We start from the raw sequence: 19,647 nt of genomic DNA on the forward strand, positions 1-19,647 counted from the left end.
CTAGTTCCTTGGGCAGCTGAGGAGAGGGTGCCAGAAATGTCCAGATCCTATTGCCATACTCATGAATATCTTGCATATCACCATAGAACCTTCACCTGGCGTTGGATGGAGAAAATGACAGAGCCCCACATAGGAGCACCGGACTGAGCTCCCAAGGTCCTGATGAGGAGCAAAAGGAGGGAGATCATGAGCAAGGAAGTCAGGACCATGAGGGGTGCGTTTACCCATTGAGACGGTGGGACAGATCTAACGGGAGACCACCAAATCCAGTTTGAATGGGACTGATGGAACAGGGGACCAAACCGGACTCTCTGAATGTGGCTGACGGTGGAGGAGGACTGAGAAACCAAGGACAATGGCGATGAGCATGAACTCTACAGCATGGACGGGCTCACTGTGAGCCTTGTCAGTTTGGTTGCTCACCTTCCTGGACTTAGGGGGAGTTGGGAGGACCTTGGACTTAACATAGTGAAGGGAACCCTGATGGCTCTTTGGCTTGGAGAGGGAGGGAGTAGGGGTATGGGTGGAAGGGAGGGGAGGGAAGGGGGAGGAGGAGGGGAGGAGATGGAAATTTTTAATAAAAAGATGAGAAAAAAAGAATCCTATGGAAAAGCACAACTGCTAAATGGAGAACTAGTATTTGAATCCACGTTTGTTTGCCTATAAAACCCTAGACATACACGAAACCTCTGGGAAATTTTTAGCAGAAAATACAACCGAAGAGTTCAGGGGATTCTCTTTCCTGCGGCATACGTGTACACCTGCCTTGTGACAACAAAACAATGGCACACGCACAGTTACAGCCAGCTCAACTGAGACCAGTCTGGAAACACTGTGTCAGGTTTGTTTTGTATTTTGAAGAGGCTTTTCCAGGAGACTAGTACAGAGGTAGGATTACACACACACACACACACACGCACACACACACACACACACCACAATCAGCAAGGCTAAGAAATGTGGAAATCAGTCTACTTCGAGATCTATTATGAGAGTTGGAGAAATGGCTCACTGGTTAAGAGCACTGGCTGCCTGGCTGCTCTTCCAGAGGTCCTGAGTTCAACTCCCAGTAACCACATAATGGCTCACAACCATTTATGATGGAAACCGATGCCCTCTTCTGGCATGCAGGCTATATATGTAGATAGAACACTCATATACATAAAATAAACAAAGTTTTTTCTAAAAAGACCCATTTCTACCATCCTTGAACACGTACCCAAAGAATGCTTCATCTTACTGCAGACACATTTGCTCAGCTATGTTCATTGCTACTCTAGTCATAATAGCCAGAAATTTAAAACGACCTGGATGTCCATCAATGGATGGACATTGCCCTCAGGACCAACTGAAGAATAAGCATTTTTTCTGCTGCATGATAAAGAGAGCCAGTCAGAATTGCAAATGCAGGCCAAATCAATGAGAGAGGATCCAGGATATTACTTACAGTGTAGAAGCTGCCCAGCACATCCTGCACAAGTGGCGTGAAGACTACCGTGGTGGGTTCGCCTTCTGTTTGCATGTGCAGGTGTGAGACGTGTCAAAACAGAAGCATGGAGCTGTCACAGCTTCAGAGCGGAAGCTAAGCCTCCGAACTCCATTGCCACTAGAAAGCATAACGCGCGTCGGTTCAGACAAGTAAACATACATTATCTTCTCATTAGGGAGAACGGCTGAAGAGAATGTGAACCAGTAAAGAGAATTGTATGTGTACATACACTTCCCTTCCGAACCCATGCCATAATTGTATAGTCTCAGAACAACTCTCATGGGCATTGAAATGTTTGGGGTTATGTTTCTATTTTAAGAATGCTATCAGGTCAGTTTCATTGTTTATAATTAACAACCTATAGCATGACCTTCAAAACTTCCCTAAGACCAGGGTTAGCACATTACCAAAATTAGAGAAGTCTAAACTTCTCAATCTTAGACTAAGAGGAGGAGGAAAGAGGAAAACTGTATAAATTTTAGTTTATCTAAGACCTAGCATAGTACATGACAACATAGGTTCTAAATAAATGATTACTAAATGAATGACTGTTTAGCTTAAGTTTCCACAGTTGATTCAAATTGATGTTACTTATTTAGGCTTAGATTATCAAGTTTTTTATGTTGTTCTTTGCATGTGACTTAAAAAGCACTCTTTTTCATCATTATTGTTTTTAATCTCAGAAACAGAAAACCGTACGAAGAGAGGGGCCTTTGCTCACCACAGCATTCTCATCCAGGTTCCCCCAGGTCGGGCTGGGCCTCCGTTAGTGTTAGTCCTTAGATGCCTACAAACGGTATTTGTCAGCTAGGTCTCAAAGCAATTGCAATCTAAAACAGTTTAAATTAAATAAATTCAATACCTTTTTCATGAAAAGGACATGATGTTGGGAAGGATAAAACAGAGGAGAGGAGGGCCTAGGAGGAGGAGTTACGGAGAGAAATGGGGAGTGAATAGAATCAAAATAGATTTTATTCATGTAAGAAGTTTTCAAATAATTAATAGAATGTATTGGGGGGTGAAGTTCAAGACAGGGTTTATCTTTGTGTAGCCTTGGCTGTCCTGGAACTCACTTGTAGGGCAGGCTGGCCTCCAACTCGCAGAGATACTGCCTCCCGAATTCTGGCCTTAAAGGTGTGTGCCACCATCACCCAGCTAATAAAATGTATTTTTGAAAGCAATGTAAGTTGTGATTGACACACACATTCCTCTTCCCTTCTCTATCTATGGCACACATCTCTAATCACCAGATTTATCTCTGGCCTCCGGATCCTTTATTCTGCCATTGCTGGCAGTTATTGTCCCTTGGCTCCATTAACCTCCTTAAGCTAGGATTTCCTCATGGCAGTCACGTTCTAGGTTAGCTAAGCACACATCATAATTGACTAAAGGTTTCCTACATAAAACGTGACTTTACAGGATGTAAACATTTGAATGTGTTCAGTTTCTCCATTTCCTCTGTGTGGGTAGAGTAAACAGGACTCTTCACACAGCTAAATGATCTCCTGTGCGTGAAATTGTCATGTGCTGCCTTGGGCTCATCATTGTTAGCACCTGAGAATGCATGTTAGCAATGACCAAAGTCGTGTCTAGGACAGTGTGGTGCCACCGCCTTGAGCAGCTTACAGTAAGCTCCCTCTTTTCTTCTGAGCCAGGAAGCAGTGAAAATGACAGACACTGATTAGAAGTAAAGTGGAACAGCCTCTTGAACATTAATACATATTAAATGATTTTCTCATACTTTCTCACACACTATGAAAGTCTTTCATTGCCTAACTGAGGTGGCTGATTCAAAGATATCTTGAGTGATAGCTAGGTGCTCGCAGAGCTCCCTCTTCCGGGAATTCCACGTGAGCTTCTTGTGGGTGAAGACACTACTGTCTCTGCAGCGGAGAGAGGTGATAAGAGAAGGGAAGAAGGTGGAACCAGAAAGACTCACGGGAAGCATTTAGTGTCCTGTGCACAGAAACAAACGCTCTTCAACTAGTAGATTCTGGAGCAGGGGTTCTCAGTCCCTCGAACGATCCTTTCACAAGGGTCACCTAAGACTTTTGGAGAAACAAATATTTACATTACGATTCATAACAGTAACAAAATCATAGTTACACAGTAACGAAATTACAATTATGATCTAGCAGTGAAAATAATTTTATGGTTGCGGGGTCACCAACATGAGGGACTGTATTAAAGGGTTGTTGTGCATCATGCAACATAAGTTGAGAACCACACTGCTTTGGAGGATGGTGACAGCAATATATACTAGGGCAGCAGCCATTTCCATGAGACTGGATGGGAGACCTCTGTGTACAGCCTATCCACAAGGCATAATGAGTGTTTCGTGGATGCTGGAAGGAATGAACATGTTGCCAATCTTACTTTGTTCTGTCTCTCAACTGTGGGACAGAAAAGCTATGTGAGCCAACCATGATAAGGGAGAGCTCCAAGAATACATCTTCCTCTCTGTGCACAAATATGGATGTTGTAAAGACTATTAATAAGAGTAATGATGACTGGAATATAGGTATGGAATTAAATGCATATCCTCCCTGTGTCAAGTGTGATCTGCTAGTGGTATGCTGGTGTGCTGGCTATTTATTACATTTATTTATCTACTTATTTATTTATGTCAGCTTGATACAAACTAGAGTAATTTGAGAAGAAACTTCATTTGAGAACCACCACCTCCACTAGATTGGTCTGTCAGAGCATTTTATTAATCAGTGGTTGGCATGGGGAGGGTATAGCTCACTGTGGGTGGTACCATCCCCAGGCAGTTGGTCCTTGGTTGTATAAGAAAGTAACTGTAAGCAGTGTCCCCCCATGGCCTCTGCTTCAGCTCCTGTCTCCAGATTCCTACCTTATGTTCCTGTCCTGACTTCCTTTGATGGTGGACTGTGATGTGGAAATATAATTTAAATAAACCCCTTTCCCCCAAGTTGTTTTGGTAATAGACTTAATTATAACAATAGAAACAAACACTAAGAAAGGATATGGTACCAGGAGTGGGGTATTAGAGTGACAGAACTCAGCGATGCCCGACAAGTGAAAGTTTCACGGAAAGTCCTCCAAATACAGCAAACACTACATATTGCCTGCTGATATCTGCAGTATGAATACTCCCAGGGTGGCTAATTTTTAACTACCCACCTGACATCACTCAGCATAGACTTGGGAAGAGGACTGACTTTTATGAACTCATGCAGGCAGGCTCTGGCATGTTGTCCTGCCATCTTTTCTGCATCAGGCATTTCATGGGCTCCTGCTCTGTACTGCGTATTACACTGCGCAGTGGGGCTACAAGAGAAGGCAAAAGGAGATGCTCTTACTGCCAAATCTCTCTTGAATTTGTAATCTAGTGAGAGAAAAAACAGTTGAATAATTACAGAAATAAGGATTCAGATGACTGGGCTGTTAAGAATGCTTACTGCTCTTTCAGAGGACTGAAGAAGTTGGTTCCCAACACCTACATCAAGTGACTTTTAAGTGTCATTAACTCCAGTTCCAAGGGATCAGAAGTCCTTTTCTGACACTTTCAGGTATTCATCTATATTTGCAAATGCAAACCCACCCATATATATATATATATATATATATATATATATATGTTAAAATCATATATAGCTCATCCTCCCGTCTTTGGGGCCACAAAACCCCACAGCTCAGCCTGTTTGGGCTCTGGGGACCTGGAATTGAGTGCACACAGGCCGGTGGGAGGTCCCCTCCTTCATTTGACTGCCCGGGGCAAGGTAGGCCTTTGTCTGAGAGCTGCTTGGCCTGCAAGGGGACCTGACAGTCTGCCAGAGGATCCATCATTCTTTGGGGCCTTTGTCTGAGAGCTGCTTGGCCTGCAAGGGGACCTGACAGTCTGCCAGAGGATCCATCATTCTTTGGGGTGAGTGAGGAGTGAGTGCCCGAACGGAGGCAGCTGCCCGGAGAGGGACCACAGACACTCCACAACTCCCCCTGCCACCAGCACACTTCCTGCTCTTCCTGCAGGGGTTATTCTCCCCGGATACCGCCTCTCTCTTCCTGTCCCTTCCCAGCTTGCACCCAGAATCCTCCCCCCCTCCTCCTGCCTCATCCTCCCGTCTTTGGGGCCACAAAATCCCACAGCTCAGCCTGTTTGGGCTCTGGGGACCTGGAATTGAGTGCACCCAGGCCGGTGGGAGGTCCCCTCCTTCATTTGACTGCCCGGGGCAAGGTAGGCCTTTGTCTGAGAGCTGCTTGGCCTGCAAGGGGACCTGACAGTTTGCCAGAGGATCCATCATTCTTTGGGGGGTCAGACTCTGCGGAGGGGTGCGGGCTCCTTCAGATTGTGCTGCCAGGTTCGCTGTGTGGTATTCCATCCCGCCCTGCCCCCACCTTGGCCCTTTTGTCTGGGCTGCGACCCTGGGCTGCCTGGAATCCCTGATCCTGTGCACTGACATTCCATCTGAACTGGTGAGTGAATGCGGACCCTGGGGCAACCTGCCCTGGAAGAGAGCACAGACCCCCTACCCCCACTTCCCTCTGCAGGCTTGTGTCTGTTTCTCCCGTCCCTGTGTCTCCCAAGCTTTCCCTAGTGTCCTCAGGTGTCCTGGTCCTGTTCTAAGGCCATCCACCCAAAGGGGTCAGACTCTGGCCTCCAGGCAGGTCTGAGGATTCCTGCGGAGGGGTGCGGGCTCCTTCAGATTGTGCTGCCAGGTTCGCTGTGTGGTATTCCACCAGTTCAGTTCCACCTGAACTGGTGTCCAGCTCCTGTTCTAAGGCCATCCACCCAGAGGAATCAGACTCTGGCCTCCAGGCAGGTCTGGGGATTCCTGCAAGGGAGTGCGGGCTTCTTCAGATTGTGATGCAAGGAATAGGTCCTCCTCTGGCACTGGGGAGATCCAACCAGTTTCAGTCACAGCAAAGATTGGTCTAGGACACCAAACGCCTCCGGGCTCCTTTTGAAGGAAGAGATGGGCAGGCGCCAATGCAGGAGCTCCTCCAACAACATGAAAGGCAACATGACATCACCACAATCCAGACATCCCGAAACAACAAGAATTGAACACCCTACCCCAGAAGATATAGAAGAAACCGACCTTAAACAGTACTTTATGAAAATAATAGAGGACCTTAAACAGGAGGTAAAAAACTGCCATAAAGAAATGGAGTTGACAAACAAAAAGGTAGACAAAATAAATAAATCTCTCAAAGATACCCAAGAAAAACAAGAAAAACAAGAAAAAGCAATCAAACAGGTAAGGGAAACAGTACAAGACCTGATAAATGAAATGGAGGTATTGAAGAAAACACAATCTGAGGGACGACTGGAAATGGAAACTCTGAGTAAACGAACAGAAACTTCAGAGACAAGTATTTCCAACCGAATACAAGAGATGGAAGAAAGAATCTCGGACTCTGAAGATACTATAGAGGAAATAAACTCACAGATTAAAGAACTAAACAAATCTAACAAATTCTTAACACAAAACATTCAGGAAATCTGGGACACCATGAAAAGACCAAACCTAAGAATAATTGGGGTAGAAGAAGGAGAAGAATTACAACTCAAAGGCCCAGAAAACATATTCAACAAAATTATAGAAGAAAACTTCCCCAACCTAAAGAAGGAGGTTCCTATGAAGGTACAAGAAGCCTACAGAACACCAAATAGACTGGATCAAAAGAAAGCATCCCCACGCCATATAATAATCAAAACACAAAACATACAGAATAAAGAACAGATATTAAGAGCTGCAAAGGAAAAAGGTCAAATAACATATAAAGGGAAACCTATCAGAATAACACCTGATTTCTCAATGGAAACCATGAAAGCCAGAAGAGCTTGGATAGATGTGCTACAGACACTAAGGGAACATGGATGCAAGCCTAGACTACTATATCCAGCAAAGCTTGCATTCACCATTGATGGAGAAAGCAAGATATTCCAGGACAAAAACAGATTTAAACAATACGCAGCCACAAATCCAGCCTTGCAGAAAGTAATAGAAGGAAAATCACAAACCAAGGAGTCCAACAACGCCCACAATAACTCAGGCATCTAGCGACCCTTCACCAGCACAACTAGAAGAAGGGAAACACACAAACTCTACTACTAAAAATGACTGAAGTTAACAACCACTGGTCATTAATATCACTTAATATCAATGGACTCAATTCACCTATAAAAAGGCACAGGCTAAGAGACTGGATACGAAAACAGAATCCAACATTTTGCTGTTTACAAGAAACACACCTCAACCACAAAGACAGACACCTACTCAGAGTAAAGGGTTGGGAAAAGGTTTATCAAGCAAATTGCCCTAAGAAACAAGCGGGTGTGGCCATACTAATTTCCAACAAAGTTGACTTCAAACTAAAATCAATCAGAAGAGATGGAAAGGGACACTTTATACTCATAACAGGAAAAATCCATCAGAATGAAGTCTCAATCCTGAATATCTATGCCCCTAATATAAAAGCTCCCACTTATGTAAAAGAAACACTTCTAGAACTCAAGGCAGCCATCAAACCACACACACTAATAGTTGGAGACTTCAACACTCCTCTCTCACCAATGGACAGGTCAATCAGACAGAAACCTAACAGAGAATTGAAAGACTTAATGGAGGTAATGAACCAAATGGACTTAACAGACATCTATAGAACATTCCACCCAAATAGGAAAGAATATACCTTCTTCTCTGCGGCTCATGGAACCTTTTCGAAAATTGACCATATACTTGGTAACAAAGCAAACTTCCACAGTTACAAAAAAATATTAGTAACCACCTGTGTCTTATCGGATCACCATGGATTAAAATTAGAATTCAACAACAATGCTACCCCCAGAAAGCCCACAAACTCATGGAAACTGAACAGTCAACTACTGACCCACACCTGGGTCAAGGAAGAAATAAAGAAAGAAATTAAAGTCTTTCTTGAATTTAATGAAAACAAAGACACAACATACTCAAACCTATGGGACACAATGAAAGCAGTGCTAAGAGGAAAGTTCATAGCACTAAGTGCCCACTTAAAGAAAACGGAGAAAGCACTCATTGGTGACTTAACAGCACACCTGAAAGCTCTGGAAAAAAAAGAAGCAGACTCACCTAGGAGAAGTAGAAGACTGGAAATAATCAAACTGAGGGCAGAAATCAACAAAATAGAAACACAGAAAACAATCCAAAGAATTAATGAAACAAGAAGCTGGTTCTTGGAGAAAATCAACAAGATTGACAAACCCTTAGCCAAACTAATCAAACGGCAGAGGGAGAACACGCAAATTAATAAGATCAGAAATGAAAAGGGGGACATAACCACAGACACAGAGGAAATTCAGAGAATCATTAGATCTTACTACAAAAGCCTGTATGCCACAAAATTGGAAAATGTAAAAGAAATGGACAGTTTTTTAGATAAATACCATATACCAAAGTTAAACCAGGACCAGGTAAATGCTCTAAATCGTCCTGTTAGTCGCGAAGAATTAGAAACTGTTATCAGAAACCTCCCTACCAAAAAGAGCCCAGGACCAGATGGTTTCAATGTGGAATTCTACCAGAACTTCCAAGAAGACCTAATACCTATACTCCTTAAGGTATTTCATAATATAGAAACACAAGAGTCACTGCCAAATTCCTTCTATGAAGCTACAGTTACCCTGATACCTAAACCACACAAAGACTCAACCAAGAAAGAGAATTACAGGCCAATCTCACTCATGAACATTGACGCAAAAATTCTCAATAAAATACTGGCAACCGAATCCAAGAACACATTAGAAAAATTATCCATTACGATCAAGTAGGCTTCATCCCAGAGATGCAGGGCTGGTTCAACATACGAAAATCTATCAATGTAATCCATCATATAAATAAACTGAAGGAAAAAAACCATATGGTCATCTCATTAGATGCTGAAAAAGCATTTGACAAAATTCAGCACCCTTTTATGATAAAAGTTTTGGAGAGATTAGGGATACAAGGGTCATTCCTAAATATAATAAAAGCTATTTACAGCAAGCCGACAGCTAACATCAAATTAAACGGAGAGAAACTCAAGGCTATCCCACTACATTCAGGAACACGACAAGGCTGTCCACTCTCTCCTTATCTCTTCAATATAGTGCTTGAAGTTCTAGCAATAGCAATAAGACAACATAAGGGAATCAAGGGGATTCAATTTGGAAAGGAAGAAGTTAAACTTTCATTATTTGCAGATGATATGATAGTATACATAAGCGACCCCAAAAACTCCACCAAAGAACTCCTACAGCTGATAAACTCCTTCAGTAACGTGGCAGGTTACAAGATCAACTCCAAAAAATCAGTCGCCCTCCTATACACAAAGGATAAGGAAGCAGAGAGGGAAATCAGAGAAGTATCACCTTTCACAATAGCCACAAATAGCATAAGATATCTGGGAGTATCTCTAACCAAGGAAGTGAAGGATTTATTTGACAAGAACTTTAAGTCTTTGAAGAAAGAAATTGAAGAGGATACCAGAAAATGGAAGGACCTCCCCTGCTCGTGGATTGGGAGGATCAACATAGTAAAAATGGCAATTCTACCAAAAGCAATCTATAGATTCAATGCAATCCCAATCAAGGTCCCATTAAAATTCTTCACAGAGATTGAGAGGACAATAATCAACTTTATATGGAAAAACAAGAAACCCAGGATAGCCAAAAAAATCTTATACAATAAAGGTACTTCTGGAGGCATTACCATCCCTGACTTCAAACTCTATTACAAAGCTACAGTATTGAAAACAGCTTGGTATTGGCATAAAAACAGAGAAGTTGACCAATGGAATCGTATAGAGGACCCGGATCTTAAACCACAAACCTACGAACACCTGATTTTTGATAAAGGAGCCAAAAGTACACAATGGAAGAAAGAGGGCATCTTCAACAAATGGTGCTGGCATAACTGGATGTCAACCTGTAGAAGAATGAAAGTAGATCCATATCTATCACCATGCACAAAACTCAAGTCCAAATAGATTAAAGACCTCAATGTTAATCTGAACACATTGAGCTTGATAGAGGAGAAAGTGGGAAGTACTCTACAACAAATGGGCACAGGGAACCGTTTCCTGCGCATAACCCCAGCTGCACAGACATTAAGGGCAACATTGAATAAATGGGACCTCCTGAAGTTGAGCAGCTTCTGTAAAGCAAAGGACATTGTCACTAAGACACAAAGGCAGCCTACTGACTGGGAAAAGATCTTCACCAACCCTGCAACTGACAAAGGTCTGATCTCTAAAATATATAAGGAACTCAAGAGACTAGACGGTAAAATGCCAATTAACCCAATTAAAAAATGGGACGCTGAACTGAACAGAGAATTCTCAACAGAAGAAGTTCGAATGGCCAAAAGACACTTAAGGTCATGCTCAACCTCCCTAGCTATCAGGGAAATGCAAATCAAAACAACTTTGAGATATCATCTTACACCTGTCAGATTGGCTAAAATCCAAAACACTAATAATAACCTTTGCTGGAGAGGTTGTGGCATAAGGGGTACACTCATCCATTGCTGGTGGGCATGCAAACTTGTGCAACCACTTTGGAAAGCAGTGTGGCGGTTTCTCAGGAAATTCGGGATCAACCTACCCCAGGACCCAGCAATTCCACTATTGGGAATCTACCCAAGAGATGCCCAATCATACAACAAAGCATATGCTCATCTATGTTCATAGCAGCATTATTTGTAATAGCCAGATCCTGGAAACAACCTAGATGCCCTTCAGTGGAAGAATGGATGAAGAAACTGTGGAATATATACATGCTAGAATACTACTCAGCGGTAAAAAACAATGACATCTTGAATTTTGCAGGCAAATGGATGGAAATAGAAAACACTATTCTGAGTGAGGTAACCCAGACCCAAAAAGATGATCATGGGATGTACTCACTCATAATCGGTTTCTAGCCATAATTAAAGGACATCGAGCCTATAAATTTGGGATCCTTGAGAAGATAATAAGAAGGTGAACTCCCCAAAAAAGATATAGTAATCCTCCTGGATATTGGAAGTAGACACGATCGCCAGGCAAAATTGGGAACTTGAGGGTTGGGCGAGACTGGGCCAAGGGAAGATGGGGAGAGAAAAATGTGAAGGGGAGAACGGGGGGAGCTCGGAGGAATGGGGTGCTTGGGATATAGGAAGGGTGGATATGGGAGCAGGGAAGCATATATCTTAATTTAAGGAGCTACCTGAGGGTTGTCAAGAGACTTGACCCTAGAGGGGTTCCCAGGTTTCCAGGGAGACGCCCCCAGTTAGTTCCTTGGGCAGCTGAGGAGAGGGAGCCTGAAAAGGCCAGTTCCTATAGCCATATTGATGAATTTCTTGCATATCACCATAGAACCTCCACCTGACGATAGATGAAGAAAATGACAGAGCCCCACATTGGAGCACCGGACTGAGCTCCCAAGGTCCTGATGAGGAGCAGAAGGAGGGAGAACATGAGAAAGAAAGTCAGGACCGTGAGGGAACCTCCAGCTGGCGACAGATGGGGAAGGTGACTGAGCTCCACATTGGAGCACTGGACTGAGCTCCCAAGGTCCTGATGAGGAGCAGAAGGAGCGAGAACATGAGGGAGAAAGTCAGGAACGTGAGGGGTGCGTTCACTCATGGAGACGGTGGGACAGAACTACAGGGAGATCACCAACTCCAGTTGGAATGGGACTGATGGATCATGCGACCAAATCCGTCTCTCTGAATGTGGCCAACAGCGGGGGCTGACTGAGAAGCAAAGGACATTGGCGCTGGGCTCTGATTCTTCTGCATGGACGGGCTTTGTGGGAGCCTTCTCAGCTTGGTCGATCACCTTCCTGGACCTGGGGCGAGTTGGGAGGACCTTGGACTTAGCATAGAGTGGGGAACCCTGATGGCTCCTTGGCCTTGAGAGGGAGGGTGGGGAGGTATGGGTGGAGGGAAGGGGAGGGAAGGGGGAGAAGGAGGGGAGGGAAAGGGGAGGAGGAGCGGAGGGAGGGGGTAGGAGGAGGGAAGGAGATGGAAATTTTTAAATATAAAAAAAAACCATGAGAAAAAAAAACAGAAAAAAAATCATATATATATATATATCAAATAAATCTTTTTTAAAAATCAAACCAATGCCTAAGTGAACTAGGAGAAAGAGTAGAAGGTTTTGCCTTGCCCATGAGTCAAGAAAGGCTTCCTTCTTTCTTGTTAACTAATTCCATATAGTTAATCCCTTTGGAAATACTTTTGGTGGATTCTCTCTTCCTGAATAGACTCTCACTGAAATACTAAGAATATGTTTTCGGTTGGAATGTGAATACCTGTTTTGGTATTTCTCTCAAAACAGACCTTAGACTATAAATGAGGACAAGCCTGGAAGAAAGAAAGTGAGCAGTCAAGAGGAGGATGCTGGTCACTGGGTCACTGGGGGAGCCTTACTGTGAGTATCTGGAGCTGCATTCTGCCTGGACTCTGGGCCATGTATTGAAAATGCAACTCGGAATTAATCTACCAACAGGAGAGAGGTGTGTGATTTCTCCAGCATTTCTGACTCTCTCTCTCTCTCTCTCTCTCTCTCTCTCTCTCTCTCTCTCTCTCGTGTGTGAGTATAGAGTAGACATTTATGGCAAAGAAAGACAACAGGAAGGAGACTCAGGCATTGATATTTTGCCAGAGCCAAAAGGATATGGGAGGAAGAATGACGCATTTATAAGTATGCAGGCACATTTCTATGTGGAAAATGCACACAAGGTCACTCAGGTTGACTCAAGACTATGACTAGAGACGTAAATAACTCTCTGTGATACACAGGACCTAAGCAGTTGGGTATATTTAGACTCCACTCGAATAGCAAATGTCTAAGTCAGCATGAGTTTATAATGTTACCTATAAGTGTTTCTTGAGATTCCAGTCCTTGGCATTTGAAAAGGTGGCTTGGTAAGTATGTGTTGAATTAATATCATGCTTTAATTTTAACTGTGACACCCCTTTATTTCCCACCAAAGTCAACCTCACCAAGTTCCTTCACTCTGTTTTATGCTCCTGAGTGTTCTTTCTTATAAGATTTATTTTATTTTAATCATGCATATATTTTTCTGTCTACCTAATCAGAATGCCCCTACCTTGTGTGTACATACCCCCGACCCTCTGCTCTTTCTTTCATATTCACATTAATGCTTAGCTATTTTGCACTGCAAAGCTATCTCTCACCCAAACGATTGCATTCACAATGGCTACTCATCCCACACAATGTATGGAGGTTAAAAAGCAGAGATTCTATACGTAACGTGTCCCCATCACTGTTTGAGGCAAAACTTAGCATAGGGGTAGTACATTCTCAGCAACCAGTATCCCTGTAGCTCCATTCTAAAACATTCTCTTTGGGAATGCTCGTCCCCTCAGCCCTGGGCAACGATTACTCTGCTTTTGGTCTCTGTGAAAGCATACTTCTTGTGGATATTCCCCACAGAAGGAATTAAAGCAGTCTGTGACCGACTGCTGAGTGGATTCTTTCACTGCTCTCGTCTTCAAGCTTCATTAATATTGCTTGATTATTGTTTATTTAATTTTTGTATTTTATTAATTGTGTGTATGGGTGTTTGTCTGCATGTGTGTCTGCGCACCACACATGTGTAATATCCGCAGAGGCCAGAGAGGGTGTCAGATCTTCTGAGACTGGAGTTACGGCAGTTGTAAGCTGTCTCCCTTGGTCTTAACCATTGGTCATCACTCTAACCACTGTGTTTTATTTTCTACTGATTTATTTAATTTTATGTGTATGGACGTCTTGCCTGCATGTTTGTGTGTGAACCGCATGCACACCTGGCTCCCCCAGAGGTCAGAAGAGGGTGTTGGATCCCCCAGAAGGAAATGGAGTAACAGAAGGTTGTGAAATACCACATGGGTACTAAGAAACAAGTCTGGGATCTCTGCAGGAGCAATGGGTGTTACGTGGCCATGCAGTTCTCAGCTGATGGGGTTTGGGTCCTTTCCATCAGTGGCTGGGGAGAACAATGTCCCTAGGCTCCTATTTGTGCACACAAGTGTTCCAGTGCAGATCTGGGTGCTATCAGCTACCTTCATTTGGCTGTGTCCACATCTCTGACAGAAACAACTTCCAAGAGGGAAGATTCAGGCCTGCCGACAGTTTCATCGTGGCAGAGAAGGCAGGACAGCACAGCACAGTCCGTGGTAGCATAGTGGTTAATTCACACTGCAGCAGAGCACAAAGAACACAGGTGAATATAACCTTCCACAGCCTGCCCCAGAGATCCTCTGCTGACAGTTAGGCCCCGCCTCCCAAAGGCTCCAATGTCTTATTCACAAAGAAGTGGAGAAGTACCTACTTCATATAAACTTCAGGGGAATTAAATATGACGGTTTGTGAAAAATAATAGTTCCTACCTAAATAAAACCCTAAACATTAGCCACTTTAGGAAGTTGCTTATATTGTAGCCCTTTAGTAATAAATATCCCAATGTTGTCTGTGGCTTTAGATTTTTATCTCTCATTTTACCTGGTAATCAGCTCTAAAGTTTGGAGAATCAAATCAACCATAAAAACTAAAGGATGTCTCAAAAAGTAAATGTGTGACTGACCTAGCCATATTAAATAAAACCCATAGCCACAAAAGCTTAACCTATGGCCTACTCATGTAATAGATACATGGTTCACCGTAGTAAATAACTAGTCTATGACATACCTAACTACATAATACATAGGAATCTGATTTATGGTACACCACCAAATAAACAATGAAGAAGGTTTTATGAAACTGTCTTGGAAGGTTTTCAGCATTCAAGAAAGGATAAAGTAAATTCAGATTATTGCAAATTTTTATCTAAAAATTAAATTAAGAAAGAAAAGCTAAGGAAAGATCTTTGTAGCTTAGCCTGTGGCGAGGAAAGAACAGGATAAATATCGAAAGGGAAAAGCAACAAATTTGATTTGACTATTACACCAAAGAAGTCTGCCTGTTTAAAACAGAACACAAAAAGAAAACAAATTGAAAAAGAAAAGTACTTGCCACAAAAAACACCATCACATTTATCCTCTTAGCTCACAAAGAACTCCTAAGTGACTCAGGAAAAAACATGGCAGCAACAGAAAAGTAAAACAGCTCAATGGTAATTTACCAAAACAAACATTATAGAAAACAAAACAAATACACTTCTTACAAAGAAAAGAAAAAGATTCACTATTCACAAGGAATCAAAGAGTTCCAAAGGAAACCAGAGGGAAACGATTTAACAGCTTCCAGGAACTGACTGTCCTCAGTGAGGCCATAGGTTAACCAAGACCAGGGACTTTTACACATTGTGGATAACTGAGCATATTGCTGCACGTATTCTGGGAGTTGTAGAACTTTCTTTTGATAAACTTGTATAGCATATTGCCTTTCTTTGCTGGTTTCTTTCTTTTAGTATAATGATTCTGATAGTCATGTATGTTATCTATATTGTTTATTGGGACTTCTGTGTGTGTCTATTGTTTCTGTTCTCAGCCATTCATTACAGATAAAGCTGTTGAAAATATTATTGGGGGCTAGAGTGATGGCTCAGAGGTTAAGAACACTGGTTGATCTGCCAGAGGCCGGGGTTCGATTCCCACCATACATATGGTGGCTCCACAAACTTCTGTTACTTTGGCACTTTCTTCTAACCATACACATACACACACAAACACACACACACACACACACAAACACGATGTATATACATACATATAGGTGCTCACCCATGCTCAAACACTACCTAAATCTTTTTTTAAAAGAACATTTTAGACAGATGCTTGTTTAGACATATGGGTATGTGTTGCTTCCTTTGAGTAAACCTAATTAGTAAATTGCTAATTAGCATACATCATGTTTTACAATCAACTCCTGTGCTGCCTTCCAGCGTTCGATTCATGTCATTCCCATAGGCAGGATAGGAGAGCTGTGGAAGCTTCATGACCTCGCCAACATTTTGTAATGCCAGTCTTCCTCATTTCAGTCAGTCTAGATGTTATAGACCTACTCTTTAGGCGGGTGGTGATATGTTCTAGGAAATAGGACAGACCTTTAATGCTCCCTTTCAATTGGCCATTTTCAGAAGAATATTGACTTCCTGGTCACTCTCACTTATATTTTTATAGGCCTGTTTACCTTCTTACGTTTGAGACAGGGTCTCATGGTGTAGCCTAGGTAGCCTAGATAGTACGGTTCTCCTGCCTCAGACTCCCAAGCTCTCTGTAAAGCTCTGTAATTATAGGAGTGTGTCATCATGTCCAACTTTACTTTCTCTGATTTTCTGAGGCATGAAACAAACAAACAAACGTTCACAATACAATAGAGTGAAAAGATCAGGACAGAACCATGTTCAGTAAGAACAGTGGTTATCTCTACTTGGAAAATGATGAGGAATTCTAATTAATTCCTCACAATTTACTTCCCAGTTTCCTATCATGAAGATTTAATGCTTCAAACAAAAATTCAGAAAAGTTCCCCTAAGTTTGTCGGCTCAAACAATAGCGGTTTGGTTAGCTCTCCGTAGATATTCCAGTGTGCTAGCTGGTGTTAGCTGTCTGCAGCACAGCCGTTAAGGCTGGGAGCAGTCTGCAGGGAGAAGGGAGCATTTCAGCCCAGTCAACTTTTCAGTTGGATCTAATAAATTTTCCTTCAGGCTCTCATCTTTTAAGTGAAACAGAATGTGCTAGACTATAAATAAAACTGTTGGCAAGCAGGAAATTGTTGAGGCTGCTACCATCAAAAAAAAAAAAAAAAGCCCTAAAATACACTTGAGAAGCAACATGCAGCAGGTAAGAGGCCACACACACCTCTTTCTACTTGTGGATACATAATAGCAGTCAGCTACATCCCAGCAGGCTGGTCTCTCTGATGTTCTATAACTCTCGCGGATACTCAGACGCTCGTGATAGGTTCAAATGATGCCACTTACTGCTGTGTGCCTTTTAAGGCTTCAAAGCCTGGCACCACAATGAACACTACTTTAGCAAAGAACAGCTCAGTCAGGAATGTTTCAGGGAGTATCATACTGAATGGAAAATCCTTTGATTGCGGCACCCAGGATTCTTCCCTGGAGCCCCAGCTCGTTTGTGGGGGTTGAACCACAGCACTCTTCCGGGTTTGTCAGAGTCTCAGCTGGGCACATCAAGCATCTGAGGGTACACCCCCCCCCCCCCGCACCCCCTACCCCTCGCAGGCTGTTAGTCCTCTTTTTGTGTCGGTTGTACTTTCCCTTTAGAGTCCTCTGTGGTCCTTCCAAGCATCGTGAGGCTGCAGGACGCCTCGGATCAGAGACGGATGATTATTGAGATCGACATCTCTGGGAGTTGGGCTTGCCTACTGGTGTGATTAAGTCAAGCGTCGCCTTCACAACTCCCACCCCTACCATTAAATAAGAGATTGCTTCCTGCTGGTCACCCGTGGAGGGATCCCGGGAGTGAGCGCTATGAAAAATTTCTCAAATTGGAGAAATCAGGGTCTGTGTACTACTACACAGTGATGACTTAACAGACTTGCCATACAAGCCTGTGGCTCTTTGCTTGATTTCTCCCAGCATCCCTCTTTTCCTTTAAGTATTAAGAGCATTCGATTTTTACGTGGGAGGATCAGTTTCTCATATTTGTGGTAATACGGATGGGAGAGGATTGACCTTACCCTGAATTTTGCAGATGGGTTCCAATTGCCTTTTTGAATAACTTTATTTTACCCACAGGGAGGGGAGTGCTCGGCAACAGACACTTAAAGCAAATGCATAGATCTAGAAACTGGAGAGAGAGCTATCTTTCGGGAGACAAATAGAGAAGAAAAATCTTTCTTAAGCCGAAGGCTATGCTCTGAGGACAGTGGCTCAGATGTTCTGGTGGTGACACCATGGTGACAGGAGACTCTCGGTCCACAACAGCCTAAACATAATGTAGCAGGTCCCATTGCAGCTGCAGGCCAGAAAGCAGAGAAGTGGGCTGCAGACGGGCCAGACCATGACACTAAAGCCAACAGGGCCCAAATTCCAAGATTCTGCAATCTTCCAAAACAAGCTACAAGCTGGGGACCAAGTGTTCAAACACATGGGTCCGGTAAGGGATGCTTCACATTTGAACTATAATGAGAAGTGAATTTAAATTGTCCAATATCTGTATCACTAAACTATATTCCAGCATTTCTTATAATGTGACCTGTGTTCTAACAACGTCAACAGTAAAATGTAGACCTTTAGCCACTACTTCAAAACTAAAGGTACTTGGACCTGGGTTGGTTTCCAGTGTTAGAGATCATTTTTCTACCTTTAAACATTGGGGTCTCCATCGTTCAGGTTCCACAGCCTGGACATTCATTATCATTTGGGGAAGTGCTCAAGGAGAGTTTCTTCTTGAGGCTCTGGAGTGAGTCCTTGTATGAATCCCCTACCTTGTATCTGACATGGCTTCCTTGCTCCTTCCCTTGGGTACATCATCTAATGCTTCAATACTCCATCTCCTCTCTCTGCATCAAATGGTCACTGAGAAGTTTCTGCACCCCAATAAGCCTCTCTGTCGAAGCAATAATCCAAATCAGACCAATCAAACTGGATTAGAAAAAGCCCAGGTTTAATGGCTACCAAAGGTCCCAGGTGACTTTTCAGCCCCCCTGAGAGGAAACGGAAAAGGAAGACTGGAAAAAATCACATGTTTGTTCTCTGGGGGGTAGTTTAATTACCCTGTGGGAGCGGTCTTGAGCATCTCTGGGGTGGGGACATCGTTTGGTGGGCTTTCTTGGGGGTGGACCCTCTGGACTGAGGCAACTTGGTGGGGGGAGGGGTTAGGGGTAGAGCCTCCACCCAAACATTCCAGACTCTTTGGGTGTATGGATTCCATCTGGAGTGAAGCCTTTACCCAAACATTTCAAACTCTTTGGGTATACATGCCAGGGACTGGGGTGACACTTGCAACCAAACATCCCAGACTCTTTGGGTATAGGAGCACTGGTTCAAGTCTGGCTACTTCCTGTGGGCATGGGGTGACATGGGGGAGGGGAGAGTTGGGAGTTGGTGGGCTCGTGCTCAGTGAGAGGTGTGGGTGAAGAGGCATCAGATTAACTGCCATCCTGGAGACATCCTCAGGCATCTGTTCCTTAAGGGAGATGAGAAGTCAGGTTGCGAGGAGAAAAAAATGTATTGTTATTACTCCCCCTAATAATGCTATGTAGGTGCCCAT

Source organism: Arvicola amphibius, chromosome 2, assembly GCF_903992535.2.
Source record: "Arvicola amphibius chromosome 2, mArvAmp1.2, whole genome shotgun sequence".
Classification (NCBI taxonomy): domain Eukaryota; kingdom Metazoa; phylum Chordata; class Mammalia; order Rodentia; family Cricetidae; genus Arvicola; species Arvicola amphibius.